Below are 20854 nucleotides of genomic sequence, written 5' to 3'. Positions count from 1 at the left end.
CGTCATCAACAAAATGCCTTTTTGGTGGTGGGCATCCTGATCATATTGTCATGCTAAATGCATACCAAGTATGGGAAGATGTATAGATCAATGGTGAAATAGCTGCTTTTTGCAAAACGTAGATTACATGTGGATATGCTTTTCTAAGCAGCATTTGGAATACTTCGCGGCATCACAGTCGTCACAATCGCAGCAGATAAGTATGGGTTTTGTTGTATGTATTGAATTATTGCACGATGGTGCAATATACCTGTAAAGTTCGATATAAATATCACTTTAATACATTATAAACCTTTGAAATTTAGATGGTGGCTTCTACATTAGAGACGTTATGATCTGTTGCAAAAATCAGAGGAATTATTCTGTAGGTAGTATATTACTTCCTTTCACATACACCTCATAAAGACAACAATGAGAAATTACGGTTGTTTACCTACAACCAGTCTTGCCTCGCGATTGATGGAGGAGGATGGGGGTGTTAATGTACTCTCCACCACACGCAGTATGAGAGTGTTAATGACTTGATTTTCGAGGTACAGTCACCGTATAGACAATAGGGTTGTATTAGCTGGCTGCTGGATCGAATGCCGTTTAAGTACCTCAAAAAATAAGTAGATCACACAGGCAACTAAAGGGAACCAGTTCACACAGCGTCCATGTCAGCGGGGAGGATAAACTCTACTCTAGTCAAAATCTGATATCAAGTACAGACTATACTAAACACACTGTTATTAAAATTAAAGATGTCTTTTATCATTGCTCTGGAGAACTATAAATCTACCTCTGCATATATTTCCATTATTTTCATCATTAAAAATGTGTTGTCTTCGAGATATACAGCAAATTTAGTCTTCCTGATGTTCAAAATGCAATTAACTTATTGTCATTAGCAGTTATGTTTCTGTAATTGTTACATCACAAATTGGTAATGGTTCACCATATTGGAGGGTACTTGGTATAGATTTTCTGTCGATAATACTACAAAATACCTATTAGTATATGCTTAAAGAGGATAGTTACACTGTGACTAAATGTGCATCTTCTTATTCGCCTTAAGAAAATGTGGCGACGTCTCCAGAGGTCTTAGGCGGAATCCTATTAAAGATATTACGTCAAGGCTGCTGCAGCTGATGGAAGAGATATATGCTATTCCACTCTAAATCCAATATCGAGGTCGTTCCACTCTCAAATAGCACGTGTGATAATGAACAATGCACTTAATCTTGACATATTTTACTCTTCTGTGTATATTATTGTTAAGCGATACAGACCTCGAATTATTAAATCTACTTTTCACCCCATTTGTTATCTTACTTGTGTGGCCTCTATGCGAGGTATACGATAGCTGGGATAGAAATAACGTGTAGGCTACCTCCCTAAAATTACCCAGCAGAGTTTCGTTAGAGCTATTTGGGGCACTGTGTCGAATGACCACGTAAAATTCTCCTTTAAAATCATTTTGTTCACAATGGGACGAGCATAGAATTTTTTCTTTGTTTTGATTTTGGTTTTTCTTCATAGAAAAGTGTAGCAGGTAGCATGTTTTTACAATACCTTGCAGGAACAACTGTGAAGTTACGTGTTGTACAATGCCATGTGATATAGCAATCATAGTTTACTACAGATACGAAAACAAAACTCAAATTTTGGTATTTCCATAACGGTAGGCAACCCATCACCATGAAACAACTCTTTGTATAATTGTCATCACCAATGTGCTGTAACGTTTTGTAGTAAGGGTGATATAATAAAATATGTTCATTATACAGGAGAACTTTGCTAGCGGTAGTAGTACGTTAATAAAGTTTCATTTCTGGAAATATCCTTGAGAATTAGAGAGACAAGAAATAAAAATATTAGAGTGTTTAGTAAAGTTTGTATTATACTCTGCTGTTCGGTGCTTCAGCAGTTGCCAACCTCTCTGTCTTATCGTGTCCTCTGCTTCCTCCGGCGTAGAGATTGATATACAATCGTAGGTGTTGCTAACATATTGGCACCGTTGCCGTTCTTCGATTGCTGTCTCCTTTTAACGGTCATAGAACGGGCATTCTCTTCCTCTCTCTCTTCTGGCCTTTGCAGCACACGCGCGAGCTGCTTATTGCGACATATCAAATATTATTGTATCTGGAGATTTTTGTACGGTTGGGAGGCTCGTCCTAAATACTCCACCAGCCACAAGGTCGGTCGTCCGTGGACGGTTACGTGCGGGATTAGACCTCACAATTTTTAGTTATTTTTTTAATACAATGTTTGCCTATCTTATTCCCATCCTATATCTGTAGTGGGGAAATTGTTTACAGTGTATATTTAGAGATGTACTGTGATTGGATTTTTGTTACATCACGATTTAAAGTCTATCATGGGTAGTCTTGTAATGACATCATTTTTAAATATCGGTGTTGATAATCCCTTAAAGTATAAAAATTTAGTGATGTTGTGTGTGGGGATTTTTGTTATTATTTACAAGTCTACTGTGGACACTCCTGTAATGATGTCATACACTACTAATGTAGGCATGAGTACTTGGTTCAACTGGCTCCGAGCACTACGCGACTTAACTTCTGAGGTCATCAGTCGCCTAGAACTCAGAACTAATTAAACCTAACTAACCTAAGGACATCACACACATCCATGCCCGAGGCAGGATTCGAATCTGCGACCGTAGCGGTCGCCCGGCTCCAGACTGTAGTGCCTAGAACCGCACGGCCACCCCGGCCGGCCAATACTTGGTACTTAGCAAGAATTTATTTGTTGTCAAATAATACAATTGCAGATATTGTTAAACATTGAAGTACCTTGTATTTAAATATGTGTTTTTTGTGATACTTTGTGGTGGTTGTGTTTTAAAGTGTTTACAGAAAATGTCATAACGTCATAAAATTATAATAATTCTGCCAATACGACACACACACCATGAAGTCTTACACAAGTAATGTAGGTAATGACTAGTAACGACATACATCTGGCGCACAGCAAGAGTTTATCTGTTAAAATCTTGCAGTGTGCTATATATTTAACACTGAAATTCTGAACAAGAGCAAATATATTATTAAAAGTGCATTGTGTAAATTGTATAATTCAGAACATTAGTGAACTTTGTTAAAACACTAATGTGCTGCAGTAACTGTTAAACACTTATAGTCACATATTTTCTCATAGTTTAGAAGGGAAATGTGTGTATTTTGAGAACAGCGGTCGAAAATTGTAAATGGTAATGGGAGATGGTCGTACACTGGAGTGCCTACAGGAACTGTCATGATATCATTAATTTACAGTAATTCAGCAGCAACCCAGTCGCATACTGAAATGCACAGTGTGTTATGTCATAAATTATTTTAATCTTTCTTACCAATTTGCGGAAGATGCTATGGTCTTATTAAGTTATAGTAATTAACCCACACTACAGTCACATACTGTAATGGCAAAGTGTGTTATGTCCTAAATTTTGTTAATATTTACCGTCATTTTGCAGAATATGCCATGATGTCATTAAATTCCAGTAATTTAGCCACACGCTGTAGTATCAAATTGTCTTACCTCGTAAATTATGCTTATACTTACCGCCATTATTTAATCATGATAACTCTGTTGGTGATGATCCCTCGACTACAGCATACAGACCTCAGATGAGGAGGTCATGCACTTTCTCTAGGGATACAAGAGGGAGGGAGTGTGGCCGGCCGGTGTGGCCGTGCGGTTCTAGGCTCTTCAGTCTGGAACCGAGTGACCGCTACGGTCGCAGGTTCGAATCCTGCCTCGGGCATGGATGTGTGTGATGTCCTTAGGTTAGTTAGGTTTAAGTAGTTCTAAGTTCTAGGGGACTGATGACCACAGATGTTAAGTCCCATAGTGCTCAGAGGCATTCGAACAAATTTGAGGGAGTGTGTTTTCCACCATATAAATGTTTTCCTATTAGCCGAGAGAGAAAAGGAGGGAGGGGAAGGGTTCCTGACTTCCTATTGGCCTAAGATCAGTGTAGGGGGGGGGGGAGGGGAGACTGATCGTAGATCATTATGTGCGCCAGAACACTTACACTGGATGGGTGACTCTCATTTTCGCTCCTTTTTATGGCATGCAACTGGTCAAGATGCTTGACTTACCTTTGGGAGGGGGGGGGTTATTTATCTTGACACGTTACGGTTATCAGATTACCTCATGACCTAGAAATTACCTCGCGCGTTTGCACGACATGCGTGGGGAGAGGAAAGGGGGGATTCACTCTGACTTTGAGTTAACCACACACAATTGCTGGACAGGCACGGGAGTGAAATCGAGATAAGATCGTTATCTTAGTAGCTACTGTATAAGCATCCAGGGCCCAAACTTGTGTCAGCAAAAAGTAGAGCATAGCTGTGCTTTAACCCGTCCGACAGGGAGTCAAAATTAAAAATCCACTCACCCCTAGTTTAAATGATGTGGAGTCTACTGGCTGTTAAACTATGAAGCACTCATCGTAACTTTAAAACTGAATAACCCACCGATGCAGCCTGTATGGCTGTCTTGCACTCGAGGCTGTTGTACGTATTTTGGGGGGAAAGGACCGAATGTTGACTGGCGGACGGCAGATTGCATCAATTCCACTGCATATCGCTGTGCAGTGCCGTGCCGTGTCAGACCAGGTCACGTGCTGCGCTGGAGACGCCCTCTCAGGTTGACAGACGGCATATAACTCAGGACGATTATTGCTCGGAGCGCAAAGCACGATGTCACATGGCCCCCCAGTCCACCATTATACAGAGACTGCTTTCAACAGCAGTAGGTATGTATGTGAACCGGCTACCACCAGGCCTGTAGCCTACCAAGGCATACCACAGTCTGCACGCTTTTTGCCGTATTCCAAAGAATACAAGATTTTACACTTGCACGTAGTCTAATTTTAGAACAGGACTGTGTCCTGTCGTGTTAGAGGAATGCGACGGGACGGTTCTGACATTCCACAGCTGGAGTAACCTCCACTGTCTCTGCACACTGCTGCTACTGCCGTCTCGCCAGCACTGCAATAAGACCCTGCCCACTGCCACATGCCTCACATTGTGCGTTCTGTCCGTTAGATGCTCCAGGGGACCACATGGTCTTAAGTGTATTCTGACGCTGTCAACACCCCTCCCCGCCCCCCCTCAGTAGAATTCTGGAGCAGCATGTGCCACATCATACACATCATACAGTGAGGAACGCAAAATGACATCTCACACCTTTCGCCTGATACGGGCTGTATACCCCACCGCACTCAGTGTGCCCTATAGGAAATCCATTTCCAGCACCTGACATACACGTACATTCATCTGAATAGTTTCTCTTGTATAGAGCTCCAAACCTAATGCTTGCTAACTTTAAGGGGACACAACTACTAATTTTTCCATGGAATACAACATCAATTCAGTCTGACACAAACCATTTATAGGATTCTGACGGGGTACATGATACCACTATACCACTAGTATAACGTTCGTGATAGCCCTACAACCACAGTCCAATGTCACCTAATTTAAAATGCCAGGAAAATTTGAGAATGCGAGCACATATGCTTCAGACAGTATTGACAAAAATTTGGCAAGTTCAGTATAATGTACAGCCATTCCCGGTGATATTTAAAAAATCAGAGGTTAGAACTGATCATACTAGCGTCTTCTAAAGCATTCCCATTATTGTACACAACTCCCAACCTCACATCAGCTAGGAGGAGATTGCAACAATTTTTGGTGTGTATGTGTGTGTGTGTGTGTGTGTGTGTGTGTGTGTGTGTGTGTGTGTGTGTGTGCAGCGTTCTTTTCACGAGATCTTTTTGAGAACAACTAGATATTAAATTGACCCAATCGACAGTAATGCTACCTCACATTTCCCATGATTTCAAATTGACCGATCACACCGATGTAGGCAGCTGGAGCATAGCGCAAAACAAAGCACCTTAACTCATACATCACACATTCAAGCCAGATCACTCAATTTTGTGTTTAAATAGATGAAAATTTTAACAGAATAAGTGAATTTCGTGTTATACTGCTACACTTTTGTCTAGTCTTTGTATAAGTGTTTTGGTCCTACAGGATGTCTCTGATTTCATTCAGTACCTTTTTGTTGTGCACCCTCAAACTGATTATACTAGCGCCTTCCTTTACAGAACATGTCACTATCGATGTGTGTGTGTGTGTGTGTGTGTGTGTGTGTGTGTGTGTATGTGTGTGTGTGTGTGTGTGCGTGTGTTACTTGTGGAATACGGTAGAGCAGGATCAGAATTCAGCACAAATAAACTCAATGTTCAAATCTCAAGCGCTGTTAGTATTAGTGGTTTACAGTGTGTAAGAACCATCCAAGGACAGTGAAACCATACCTCAACAATGAGAATACCATACAGTAACTGATTTACTTCTCAGTAAGGACCAAGCTAAAGTTTCGTTACTCCATGGTTTCGTATGTTGTACGCAATGTATAATGACATCAGACGTTTCCACTGGATCTATGACATCAGAATCGAATATGGCAATGCAAGATGGCTGACCTGGAATACTGGCTCTATGAAGCTGGAATCCAAGACTTGCAATACTGGGACAGTCTCTGTGACGTCAGAGTACAAGGCAGCGGCCGGACATGACGACTGAGGGCATACCTACGCCGCTCTATCACGTCATAATACATGAATTGCTATACAGACACTGGCTCTATGGCGTCAAAATTCAGCTTACACTTGTCAGGCTATTTATAACAGTGTAGAAATCCGGCATACTGGTCTCTCAGAGGTGTGTAGTCGCAACATACCAAGTCACCTAACTCTAAATTTGGATGTCTCCTTTTTATACACTCATGCTCATAAATTAAGGATAACTGCAGAATGTGGTGCCACACAACGTGGCACTACACAAAACTGGCGCTAATAGCGTAGGCACATAGAGAACACACACGAAATAGATGTGTAAGTGCATGGTATTGGTGATAAGTTGAAAAAACCGTCTCGAAACACATGTGCTACAAAACGCCTCCGTTTCCTGCGCATGTACCCCGACATCAGTATGGGATATGATCACCATGCACACGTACACAGGCCGCACAACGGGTTAGCATACTCTGGATCAGGTGGTCGAGCAGCTGCTGGGGTATAGCCTCCCATTCTTGCACCAGTGCCTGTCGGAGCTCCTGAAGTGTTGTAGGGATTTGAAGCTATGCAGCGATACGTCGACCGAGAGCATCCCACACGTTCTTGATGGGGTTTGGAGAACAGGCAGGCCACTCCATTCACCTGGTTATCTTCTGTTGCAAGGTACTCCTCCACGATGGCAGCGCAGTGGGGCCGTGCGTTATCATCCATCAGGAGGAAGGTGGGACCCACTGCACCCCTGAAAAGGCCAACATACTGGTGCCAAATGACGTCCCGATAAACCTGACCTGTTACAGGTCCTCTGTCAAAGACATGCAGGGGTGTACGTGCACCAATCATAATCCCACCCCATACCCATAATCCCACCTCGGACCATCAGACCTCAACCTCCATACAGGTCCCTTTCAAGGACATTAAGGGGTTTGGTATCTGGTTCCTGGTTCACGCCAGATGAAAACCTCGCGAGAATCACTGTTCTGACTATACCTGGACTCGTCCGTGAACATAACCTGGGACCACTGTTCCAGTGACCATGTACTGTGTTCTTGACACCAGGCTTTACAGGCTCTCCTGTGACCAGGGGTCAGTGGAATGCACCTTCCAGGTCTCCAGGCGAATAAACCATGTCTGATCCGTCGTCTGTAGACTCTGTGTCTGGAGACAACTGTTCCAGTGGCTGCGGTAAGGTCCCGAGCAAGGCTACTTGCAGTACTCCGTGGGATGGTGAGATATCGGTCTTCTTGTGGTGTTGTACACTGTGGACGTCCCGTACTGTAGCGCCTGGACACGTTTCCTGCCTGCTGGAATCGTTGCCATAATCTTGAGATCACACTTTGTGGCACACGGAGGGCCCGTGCTACGACCTGCTGTGTTTGACCAGTCTCCAGTCGCCCTAGTATTCTACCCCTCATAACGTCATCAATATGTGTTTTTTGAGCCATTTTTAACACACAGTCACCATTAGAACGTCTAAAACCGACTGCACATGTACTCGCTGCACTCTGCATATGTGGACAGCTGCCAGCGCCACCGTGCGACGACTGCAGGTCAAATGCACTGCATAGTCATACCCCGAGGTGATTTGATACACGCAAACCGCCCACCAGAGCGTTGTTTCACCAAGTATCAGCATTATCCTTAATTTATGAGCATGAGTGTATATTAACAAACACTGGGGAGGGAGAAACCCCTCTGCCATCATACCACCTCACTGCCTCGACCCAAAGTTTATTTGTGCTGTGCTCCAACAAGCCTCCACCCCCCCCCCCTTCTGACATTACAATTGAAATAATTTATCCCTCTACACCAGATACCATAAGGAAAACTGATTATTCCACTGATGCAGTCATGATAGTTGTCAAATCCTGGTCACTGTCGAATGCAGTTGGTGAAAGGAATACCCATCCAACAGTCCTTAAACATACATTCAATTAGCAAGTTCCAGACACTATGATCTAAAACACTAAAAAGAAGAGGATGAAAGTGCCACCTTGGGCACCAAATACAACATTGATTCTCTCTGCCACAAACGATTAATAGGTTTCTGGAGGTGTATAAAGTCAGCGTTTTACGAAATTCACGTCTGATTTTGGTTCAGAAATTACGGCAAGTTCACATCATTTCTATAAAATCATCTTGAGTGACGTAAATGAATGTTACGATACAGCGACGTCTTGCAAGATTAGTGGTCCATTAGCTTAATATCCATTAGATTTCAGCACCAAAAACAGCCGCCACTGTCAGACACTAGCCACAGTTAATTCTGTATTTAACACTGGGAAGAAGTCAGGAACTTGTCTACCATAGATTAATTCTCACTGTGGTGATCCATATTGTAGAACACAAGTGACAGGGGTTCATCACAAATGAAGGCTTTAAGTTCCTTGACGGAAGTACGTACTCGTTCTACCACTGCTTCATATGCATGTGAAATAGCGAAAGGAACTCACTAGTAGCGATATAAGATACACTCAACAATTTGTTGTATGCTGGCGTGCCGAGAATATATAGTCATATCTGTAAACTTTGAGGCTCAGCAAAAGAAGCATTAGAGTCTGTAACCCTTTCGCTGCTACAGACGTGCTCTCTGGATTTTGTGCTGAGAGCAGTTTTGTTGTGGCTGTCCAGCTTGCCAAATGAGAGATGGCGTTCCGGCCGCTATGAAGTACTTATCATCCGACTGTAAGAAAATTATTCGTTGAAAAAGTTTGTTTTTTGCACATCGCATAGTCTGATATCTTCGCTCGATAAAGGACTGAGTTTATTATCGTTACTGCCTTACATCAAATTAAGTGCAACGCTGCACGAAATTTTAAAGAGTTTACAGAGGTAAAACGCATTGTGTTAACTTTGCATCTGGTCGAGTGAGCTCGTACATTGCAGTATGAAATATAGATTACGTTTCGAAATTTTTTGAAAATTAAGAGCAGAACGATATCTTACTTCGTTATCAAGTTATCGATTTTTATATCCAATATTTCCATCCTGGATTTTCCATTGGTCGATTTTATATCCGATGGACGGTGGCGCGACGTACCCATTTTCATTTTGTCCGTGGGATTTATGTGAGCATACGTATCGTCCAATTTCAGAAACGATTCAAGATACCGAAACGAGGGTTTTTGCAAATGATAGACTGCAAAGAGGCACGTACAGTGTAGGATAAATACTCGATTTTTTTTTCAGCGAGATGTGGAAGTAATTCGTCAGTATGAGGGAGAGGTCAGCAGAATAGAACACGTAGACACATTAATAGCGCTTCAGGAAAACCTGGGGCCTGTTTTAAACACGTCCCCAGCACGTGGGGAGCAGCAGAGCATGACGGGTTCACTCATCCACAGCAGATAACTGGTTAACACCACATACACTGGAAACCCCATACCACACCTGTTATTTCTGGCGATTTGTATGGGTGCTTGCACAGGAAAATGTGCTCTAATAGTTCATACAGATGTGTAGGGCACTTTGGCTCAGTTGTTACAGTACGATACTAGCATGTGTAGTTATAGTAGTAGTAGTAGTAGTAGATTCAATAGATTCAAGCAATAGGCCCCATGACGAATCGAGACTGCAATAGGTTCGCACCTAACTGTAGGATTCTCAGCCAGCTGTATCGTAGCGACCTACACACTCTTTTGAAGGGTGGCTGTATATTTTCAATTTTAATTAACACCGATTTTCTCTGTAGGCGTGCCTTGGTGTGATGGAAATCTGATATTGATGCAGACAAAATGTTAAACTCCAAACATCCTTCCTATAAAGAAAATGTGATCTAATGTCAAGGCTGGCACTTCGTTTGTAAGTGAATTCTCACATAAATTATGTGTTTTACTTTGTATATAGAACATATAAGATTTCCAGCAGATTTCTATCCTCTTCTTACCTCTAGCGTCTAGGCTTACTACCTATCTAGAATGAAGTCTATGCTATGAATTACTAATATTTTATTCACACCTGACATTCCAATACAGTAAACCAATGAGCATGGTGATGGTACTTCTAAGACATCACCATGCAAGTGCTTACCTGCATGGTTCTAAGTTTAGAATCCATTACATCTTCGATAATGTCAAACCTGGGGATATGAATGCAGTCCAGAATAGTTATTCCAATTCCCATGGCGCTGCTGTCATCTATCCACACCACTCATCCTTAATGCTGGCTTACTAACCATCAAGTAAACCCACCACTTTTACTCTATACTCCATACTCAAACGCTGATCGTCATCTTCATGTAGCATCATCAGAGATCTACCACCTCCAGGCAGCAGAAACTAACTCACACACTCGATTGTAAGTATTAAACCATTCAGCTCTCTCAACGTTTATTGTTAGTTCTGTGTATGTATGTGCACGTATTCGTTTTCAAGGTTTTCTTTTATTTCTCCCTCAGTTCAACAGCTCCATGATGTAAACGCTGTGGTGTCTGACAAACATGAGCGGCAGCAGCAGCAGCAGCAGATATCTAACTAACTCGCAGGCACGCCCCCCTACGCAGCTCTCAACACATTGAAGTGGTAATCAAGTAGAAATCTAGTCGGCACACAGACAAGCTCCCTGATGCATCTCCTGACACGCTGGAGTGGAAATCAAGTCCGCATGCTGAACTATTTCCATTGTATCCATCACTGACACCACTATGTCAGAATGCAGACAAGTTCCCTGATATTTAGGAACAGGACATGGAATGGTTTCCAGTCTTGGACTTTCCACTACCTCCAACTTATGCACCACTCGTCAACCCTCAGCTACGTCATTACAGTGTGCTGTTGTTCAACACTATTTATCAACTGACCACCAGTGGATCAAAGCGTATTAATATTGGTTTAGTACCTACATAGACTTCAAAGTTATAGTGGAAATACAGAACGTCCGGTGGGGTACAACGCTGGGGTTCAGTGATATGGAGTGGGATCAAGTGTGCAGCAAACTGAAATACATCAAGGATTGCATTGCCTGACAACCGAGAACAATCCATTCTCTTGAGACATCAGTATCTTTGACAGCAACATTGTATGCATCATCAACATATTTGGGAATGATACAATGAAGTTCACATATCAAGACCTGATGCAACGTGTATATTTAGAGTCTCCAAGTGCCATGAACCACTGTTGTCTGTACAACACAGTACAAATCGCCAAGGAGAGGCTCAGTCTAAGGCGAAGGTATGTTAAAACACTCTTCTATTGTATTGTCAAGTATCTATTGGAAGTTGAAGTTTTCAGTGAGGCTGAGGTGTTAAATGTATGTATGAGTGTGTTCATGTGTGCTATACCTAAGTGTGCTAGTATTACTCCTATAAACAGAAGTTCCACTCAAGTGGAGTTGACAGAACACATTTCTAAGTCTATTAGTGCTTCAGTAGAATTGTGGAAAATACATGCAAATTTAAAGCATGTAAAAACAGTTATTTGGAAAGTATTGCAGAATGATGACTGCTTGAACTTTTATATATTTATAGATATAAAGTCACCATCATTAAAAATTCATTGCCACTCACTTTTTCTATACCAAATATATGTATATATGTCTATATACTCCTTTTATGAGTTGCTGTATGTTTTATTTCATCATAAACATATACCATGAGACTTGACAGTTCTGATGTTGGAGAGAGAGCTTTAATACATCATACAGTTCAGTTGTTGCTCTATCAGAGACGCTTAGCACATTCATAGATTTCACAGTCATATACTGTTCAGATGACAACACACATGATGCTTTAGGGATAGCAATCTTTATAGATTCCTGAAGTTTAATATTACCTGCATCCCTTGCTGTAATTAATATATCTTTTTGTAACATATAGACGTATTAATTACAGCAAGGGATGCAGCTAACATTAAACTTCAAAAACCTGTAATGGTTGTTATCCATAGAGTATCACGTGTTGTGTCCTTTAAACAGTATATGGCTGTAAAGGCTTTAAATGTGCTAAGTTTATCTGATGTAGCAACAACTAAACTGTAAAGTCTTTCTCACATTGCAAATATATGATCTACAAACTCTCTCTCTCCCACAAATGGTTCAAATGGCTCTGAGCACTATGGGACTTAACATCTATGGTCATCAATCCCCTAGAACTTAGAACTACTTATACCTAACTAACCTAAGGACATCACACAACACCCAGTCATCTCTCTCCCTCATCATAACTGTTAAGTCTCATGGTATTTGTGCATGATTGAATAAAACATTGGGCAATTTGTCAACTGTGGAAAATAAATCACCATCGTTAAAAAAATTTGCTACTCACTTTTTCTGCACCAAACCTACTCATCACTGTGCAGTCCTCCCCAAATAACTGCTTTTTATATGCTTTAAATTCGGGATGTATTTCTTTAAATCCAGTTGGAACACTAATATGGTTACGAATGCCTTCTGAAAACTCCGCTTGTCTGGAAACTGTTTATAGGAGTAATACTAGCAGACATAGGTACAGCACACATACACACGCCCATACACACATTTAACTCCACATCCTCACTTCATGTTCCAATAGATATTTGACAATGTCATCGAAGAGTTGATTAACATACCTTCACCGTAGACTGAGTCTCACCTTGGCGTTCTGTACTGTATTGTACATACCATGTGGGTTCATAAGAGTTGGACACTTTAAACATACACGTTGCATCAGGTCTTGATATATTAACTCCGTTGCATCACCCCCAAACACATCGATGATGGTTACACTGTTGCTGGCAAAGATAATGATGTCTCAGGAGAATAGATTGTTCTCGGTTGCGAGGCAGTCGTTGATGTATTTCAGCTTGTGTACACTTGATCCCACGCCATATCATTGAACTCCACCGATGTACCGCACTGGACGTTCTCTGCTTCCAAAATAACTTTGAGGACTATATCAGGTGCTAAACCAACATTAACGTGCTTTGATCCACTGGTAGTCACCTGATATGTAGTGTTGAACAACAGCACTCCGTAGTGACATAGCTGAGGGTTGATGAGTGGTGCACAAGTTGGATGTAGTGGAAAGTCGAAGATTGGGAACCATTCCATATCCTGTTCCTATGTATTAGGTGTTGCACCAGGGAGCTTGTCTGCATGCTGACTTAGTGGTGCCACTGATGGATGTATTGGAAACTCTAAGTCTGGAAAGAGTTCTCCATGCTGACTTTATTTCCACTCCAGTATGTCTGGAGTTGCATCAGGGACCTTGACTGTGTGCCGACTTGATTTCTGCTGCTCGAATGTTCTTGATTTCCACTACAACGTGTTGGCAAGATCTCTCTATATAGAACTTACGTGTTGGGAGCCTCATAAGGGAGTGTTCTTGCATGCTAGTTTGATATCTGCTGCTACTGCTGCCACTCATATGTATCAGGCGCCACATCGCCTACGTCATGGAGATGTTTAACTGATGGAGAAATAAAAGAAAACCTTGAAAAAAGAATACGTGCACATACATACACATGATGAATAACAAACGTTGAGAGAGCTGAATGGTTTAATACTTACAATCGAGTGTGTGAATTAGTTTCTGCTGCCTGGAGGTGGTAGATCTCTGATGATGCTACATGATGATGATGATCGACATTTGGATATTGAGAGCAGAATAAAAGTGGTGGGTTTGCTTGATGGTTAGCAAGCCTGCATTGAGGATGAGTGGTGGGGACAGATGACCGCTACGCAGTGGGAACTGGAATAACTGTTCTGGACTGCATTCATATCACCAGGTCAGCTATCTTCGACTCTGACATAATCAAAGATGTAATGGATTCTAAACTTAGAATCATGCCGGTTACTACCCACAGGGTGGTGTCATAGAAATATCATCACCCCGCTTAGTAATTTACTGTGCTGGGATGTCATATGTGAATAAAATGTTAGAAATTCATAGTAGAGACTTCACTCTAGATGGGTAGTAAGCCCGGACGCTACAGGGTAGCAGTGGACAGAAAACTGCTGGAAATCGTAGATGTCCTAGGTAAAATATAAAACAAATATAATTTATGTAAGGACTCATTTAAAAATACAGTGCCAGCGCGGTGACATAAAATCACATTATGTTTGTGGGAAGAATGTTTGGCGTTTAACGTTTTGTCCACATTGATGTCAAATTTTCATTGCACCAAGGCATGTCTACAGCGAAAATCGATATTACTTTAACATGTTATACTGCCACGCACTAAAAAAGTGTGAGGGCTGTTATGGTACAGCTGGTTGAGAATCCTATAATTATATGGGAACCTACTGGAATGTGAATTCGCCATGGGGCTTACAGTTTGGATCTATCGAATCCACTACTACTACTGCTACTACTACTACTACTACTACAAATGATAATATGGTAGTATACCGTATGAGCTAAACTGACCCACATGTCGGTATAAATTGTTATAATTCATTTTCCTGTACAAGCACCTGCACAAATCTTCAGAAATGACAAATGTGGTGTGCGGTTTTCAATGAGTGTGGCGTTAACGCCTTTGATGCGGCTTCTATGAAGCTACAAACTTTACAAAGATCACTATGTATACTCGGCAAATGAGCATACAACACATTGTGCAGCATATCTTATATTGCTACTAATCAGTCCCTTTCGCTATTCGACATGCATATGGTGCAGTGGGAGAACGATTACGTGCCTCCGTCAAGTAACTTTAAGCGTTCACTTGTGATGAACCCCTGTCACTTGTATTCTACAATATGGATCGCCATAGAGAGACTTAATCTATGGTGGACATATCTTAACTGCTCCTCAATTACGTTGACAAGTATGTGTTGGAACACGAAGTTCCTGACTTCTTCCCAGTGTTAAATACAGGATTAACTGTTGCTGGTGTCTGACACTGACGGGTGTTTTTAGTTTTGAAATCTTATGGATATTAAGCTAATGGACCACTAATCTTGCAAGACGTCGCTGTAACATAGATGGCGCTAGTATGATCAGTTCTAGACCCTGATTTTTAAAATTTCACTTGCGATGGCTATACATTATATTAAACTGGCCGTCTTTATATGTAACTCATCTGGAATGATAAAAAGTGTGCATTACAACCCATTTTGGTGGGTGATCTGCACTTCTGGCATTAGACTTCCAATCAACGGTAACCTCACACAAATGTAATGCAGAGCCGAGGGATGCGGACGTTTCTTATTTAATTCTAGAACAATGTATCCCATACAAGGTAGTTTGAAGCAAATGTCTGATGCTCATGTCCTCAAATTTCCCTGGCATTTTAATTTAGGGCACATTGGACGCCATCACAAACATTATACTAGCGGTATAGGAATATTGTACCCCTTCAGAAACCTATAAATTGTTTCTATAAGAATGAGTCGATGTTGAAACTCCTTGGAAGATTAAAACTATGGCCGCGCGGGATTAGCTGAGCGGTCAGAGGCGGTGCAGTCATGGACTGTGCGACTGGTCCCGGCTGATGTTCGAGTCCTCCCTAGGGCGTGGGTGTGTGTGATTGTCCTGAGGATAATTTAGGTTAAGTAGAGTGTAAGCTTAGGGACTGATGACCTTAGCAGTTAAGTCTCATAAGATTTCACACACATTTGAACATTAAAACTATGTGCCATGCCGAGACTTAAATTCGGTACCGCAAATTTCGTGCAGTTTTCACAGAAGAGCTTCTGTCAAGTTTGGAAGGTAGGAGATAAGGTACTGCTGGAAGTCAAGTTGCGAGGACTCGTCGTGAGTCATGCTTACGTAGCTCAATCAGTAAACCACGCGCCTGCAAAAGAAAAGGTCATGAGTTTGAGTATCAGTCTGCCACACTGTTTTAATCTCTTGGGTAATTTCATATCAGTGTACACTCCGCTGCAGAGGGGAAACGTTCGTGTGTCATGCTTGGGTCGCTCAGTTGGTAGAGTACTTGTCTCAAAAGGTAAAGGCCCCAAGTTCGAGTCTCAGCCCAGCACACAGTTTTATTCTTTCATGAAGTTTCATATCAGCACACACTCTGGTGCAGAGTGAAAATTTCATTTTGAATCGATGTTGATGTACTTTGATGTACAAAGTAGTTGTTTCATCCTCTTAAAGTTTGCAAGCACTGAGTTTGGAGCTCTGTACCACAGAAACTTGCGAGGTGAATGTATGTCAGGTGCTGGGAATGGATTTAATATATAGCACACCGATTGTGGCGATGCATGCAGCCTGTATCGGGTGAAAGACATGAGATGTCGGCTAGCATTCCTCACTGTGTGACGTGGTGCCTGCTGCTTTGGAAATATACAGGGGGGGGGGGGGGTTGAAGGTGCAGCAAACACAAAAGACCATGTGATCCACTGGAGTGTCAGTAGTAAATGCGAAACAGGCAGTGTAACTGTTCGAGGTTTGTGGCAGTGGACATTGAAGGGGGTTACGGACATGCCGCAGTTGTGGTGAAGCGGTGGCGGCAGCTACGTGCAGAGACTTTGTAGGCTACTCCAGCTATGGAATGCCAGAACCATTCCATCACATTCATCTAACACAACAGGACACGGTCCTGTTCTAAAATTGGACTATGTTTAAGAGTAAAATTTTGTAGCCTTGGACAACGCAAACACCCTTCCCCGTGCAGAGAAAATCCCCAACAGGGCAGGGAATCGAACCCGGGTCCCCGGGATCCAGAGGTAGCAACGCTAGTCACTAGACCACGAGCTTCGGACTCACAGACTGCGGTGTGATGCACTACCTTTGGGAGAGGGGGGGGGCAATAGGTCTGGTACTATACAGTTTAAGTATGTACCTACTGCAGATGAAAGCAGTCTCTATGTAGTGGCAAATTCAGGGGCCATGTGGCGACATGCTGTACACTCCAAACAACACTGGTGCTGCATTACACATGGTCTGTGAACTTGAGAGGATGCCTCTGACATGGCACGCGACCTGGCTCAGCCCAGCATGGCGTTGCACTGCACAGTGAAATGTGGCTGAATTGATGCAAACTGGCTACTTCGAGTCAACCGATTGTTGGCTCAACATTGTATGGAGGGGTAGCAGTGTTCAAATAAAGATGTGAGTGAATACCTCTGCTACTCCTTTCCCCCCAACCACGTATGACAGTGAGAAGATTTTGACATCAATACCAGCTGCATTGGTGGGCTATTCAATTTTGTAGTTAGGATTAGTGCTTTATTGTTTGACTGCCAGCAGCCTTCCCATCATTTTAATTTGGAGTAAGTGGATTTTTTAATTTTGACTAAATGTCACCAGATTTATGTACAAATGTGGTTTCTGCATTTATCATGTTTCCCGTCATTTTCAGTCCAGTCATGCAGGCTGTGGCTGCTATGCTGTCGCAACAGCGTAGTAACGTTGGAGCTGGAACTTCTATACTCCATTCTGTGTTATGTTACCAAATTGGTAATATGCATGTAGTTCCCTATTAATGGAGCTGTGGTCATGCACTCTTAGTGGGGGTACCACAGACAGAGTAGTGGCAGACTTCCCGCCCCTGGCCTGGTGGTCATGCACTTTGTGATTGCAGTGTAGGGAGCTCTCCAAGGCAACGTATTTGTTTAAACAAAGACGCAAGTGTTCCTACTACACAGTGGGGGCTGCTGTCCGGTGCTGCTGTGGCATCGTTGCGGCAGCTGCCGTGCTTCCTGCACATTATAGAGCAGCATGGATGGCAGGGCAGCATGGATGGCAGGGCAGCATGGATGGCTGGAGGTGGTGGTGTATGGCGTCGTCGCGAGGATGTTGGTGTGGAGGGCAGAAAGCCTTCCCCCTCCCTCATCGTTGTTTGCTTAAATAAAGACACTATTGGGGAGATCCGAACTTAAGAGGTAGGAGAAGCAGCAGTCATAAACCTCTAAGTGATTGTTATCTTTCATTGGCACTGAGCCAGTACCTCATATCTGGACCAGAATGCCAGAATTCCACGCTCCTATAAAAGTAACCCAAAAGGTGTGAGCTGTATTGTGACATCATTGAGCTATACCAGTAAGCCTGTTCGCCATGTTAGATCATCATCATGTATTCCAAGTCAGCTATCTTGGATTCTGGCGTCGTAGTTAGGCTGGTGCTCGTATTCCAAGTCTCGGATTGTGACATCACAAAACTTATTCCACTATGCCCTAGTTATCTTGTATTTTTTGAATTTCACACTGATTTATGCTTAGGACAAAAACCTTCCTTCCATAAGAAACACACTAGCACAAGTGAGCTATTGTTTGAATTTGCTACCAAAATTTGAATTTCCCAGCAAAATTTTAAGCTCCCACCATTTTACTCATAGCGCAGTTAACCTTTGGCAGATGGGGAGGGGAAGGGGCAGGGAATTCTCATTACATCCCATGACACAATTCTGAGTCCTCGATGCCCATAGAATAACTACTTATCTTATCCAGAATGCCCACAGTCCCCCTGCTCATAATTCTTCTGTGGCACAAATAAACAATAGGTGTCTACAATAAGAGCAGCATGGCAAACATTCACGACATGGACGGGCTAACATGTCTTAAATACTTTCACCACTATGACAGAAGTTTCACAACACGTTCAGGGAAAACAGCGAACATAATATGGTGTAATTGGGGAACTGCTCCAAAATAAAATAATTATGAACCCCTATTGTTTGACCTCTACATCTTGCAAATGTATATTATAGGAAGATAGGCATCTATGGAGAAAGAACACAAACAGACTATAAAAACTGCATGAACACAAACTCAGCTGGGAAGTTACAGGCGACATACAGTATATCTCCACGAGAATTAGATATCTCTTGGTGAGAGGGCACCGGAAACTCATTTGGAGGCTCCATACACAGTGAGTCACTATCAGAGTGCACGCAAGGCTGAGGTACCTCTACCTAGTGATTTGCACGCAAGCACTCTATACGAGAAGATGATTAAGTCTATGTGGAGGGAACACTCAGTAAACTGCTGATGTCACAAACAGCAACAGTCTGCGGTTACTCAGCGCCAACAGATATCCGCCACCAGTGTGCACATGGCAGACCATTGTAACATCAACACCAGGAAGGATAGTAAATAACGAGATTTTTCATGGTTAATTTTGTAGGTGATTTGGAGGTATACAGGGTGTGAACTTCAGTACACAAAGCAGCTGTCATTTCTGGCAACAACAATGGTTCCAATCTGGCTGTGCATCGAGTCGAACTGAAGATACTCGCTTTCCTGGAAACAACTCCATTTCCTGACACAAAATATGTGACGTGGCTGTACGATCTGCACAGCGGAGAGAACAATATGAATATCTTCTCCAGTGGTAGTGGTGTGGGGAACTTGAGATCCTGCATGGTGTTGAGTATAGCCCTCCTGGACCCATCGAATCCATATTTTCGTTACAGTCACAGAATACCTACCAAAATGAGCAGCAATATCGCGGAACGTTAAATCGCCAGCTCAGTAGGCCATAACCATGACGCTAGTAGACGTTTTTCGTTCTAACACGACATTCAAATATAATTTCTAAATGCAGATGGCTACTGTGTGGTTGCAATGAGATGCACACTTCGTGAAAAATTTGCGTTTGTTACATGCTGCCTTAATGGTGTTGCTATTTTTATGGCCAGTGGTCTATATATGTTTACTAACATAGTCATATGAACTATAAGCTACGACCAATGCCAAACGCAGAGTGACCATGTACCCAGAGTTCTACCTCGATTTCCTCATAGAGTAGTTAAAAAAACTCGCTTCGGGAGTATACAGGAAATCGAAACTTCTTTCGTAGAGAAAACTAGACCCTTCTGGACTGAACAGCGCTAAAAACATGGTGTCGACGAGGCCTTGTGCAGCAGCAACTGCGGCTAGCTATGCCAGCTGTATTCCTGCATATCTTTCTCTCTTACACTAAAACACACACACGCGCGATATTTATAACTTTGGAACTTGCTTTCGAAGATGCAATAATTGCAATACAGATACGGTGACTCAAGGAGGAACTCAGCGCTGCGTGTGAAAAAGTGGGAGCTTTTTTCAGCTGGTAGCTAAAAAATAAAAATGGGTATGTTGTGCGTTTACTTTTTAGTTTCTAGAACACTCAGCCACAATAAACAGGCACTGGGGCTGTAATTAGGACGAATTTGGAAAATTAGGTGGACTGATAAGGTAAGGAATGAGGAGGTTCTGCGCAGAATCGGAGAGGAAAGTAATATGCGGACAACACTGACAAGACGAAGGGACAGGATGGTAGGACATTCGTTAAGACATCAGGGAATAACTTTTGTGGTACTAGAGGTAGCTGTAGAGGGTTGAAAAAGAACCATACACTGAAGGCAAAAAGTCGCAACATCAAGGAGGAGTAGTGCGAGATAAACCAAAGTTAGCAGACGT

This window comes from Schistocerca cancellata, chromosome 4 (assembly GCF_023864275.1).
Source record: "Schistocerca cancellata isolate TAMUIC-IGC-003103 chromosome 4, iqSchCanc2.1, whole genome shotgun sequence".
Lineage (NCBI taxonomy): Eukaryota > Metazoa > Arthropoda > Insecta > Orthoptera > Acrididae > Schistocerca > Schistocerca cancellata.
The sequence above is the reverse complement of the archived record's forward strand: the minus strand, read 5'-3'. Positions refer to the sequence as shown.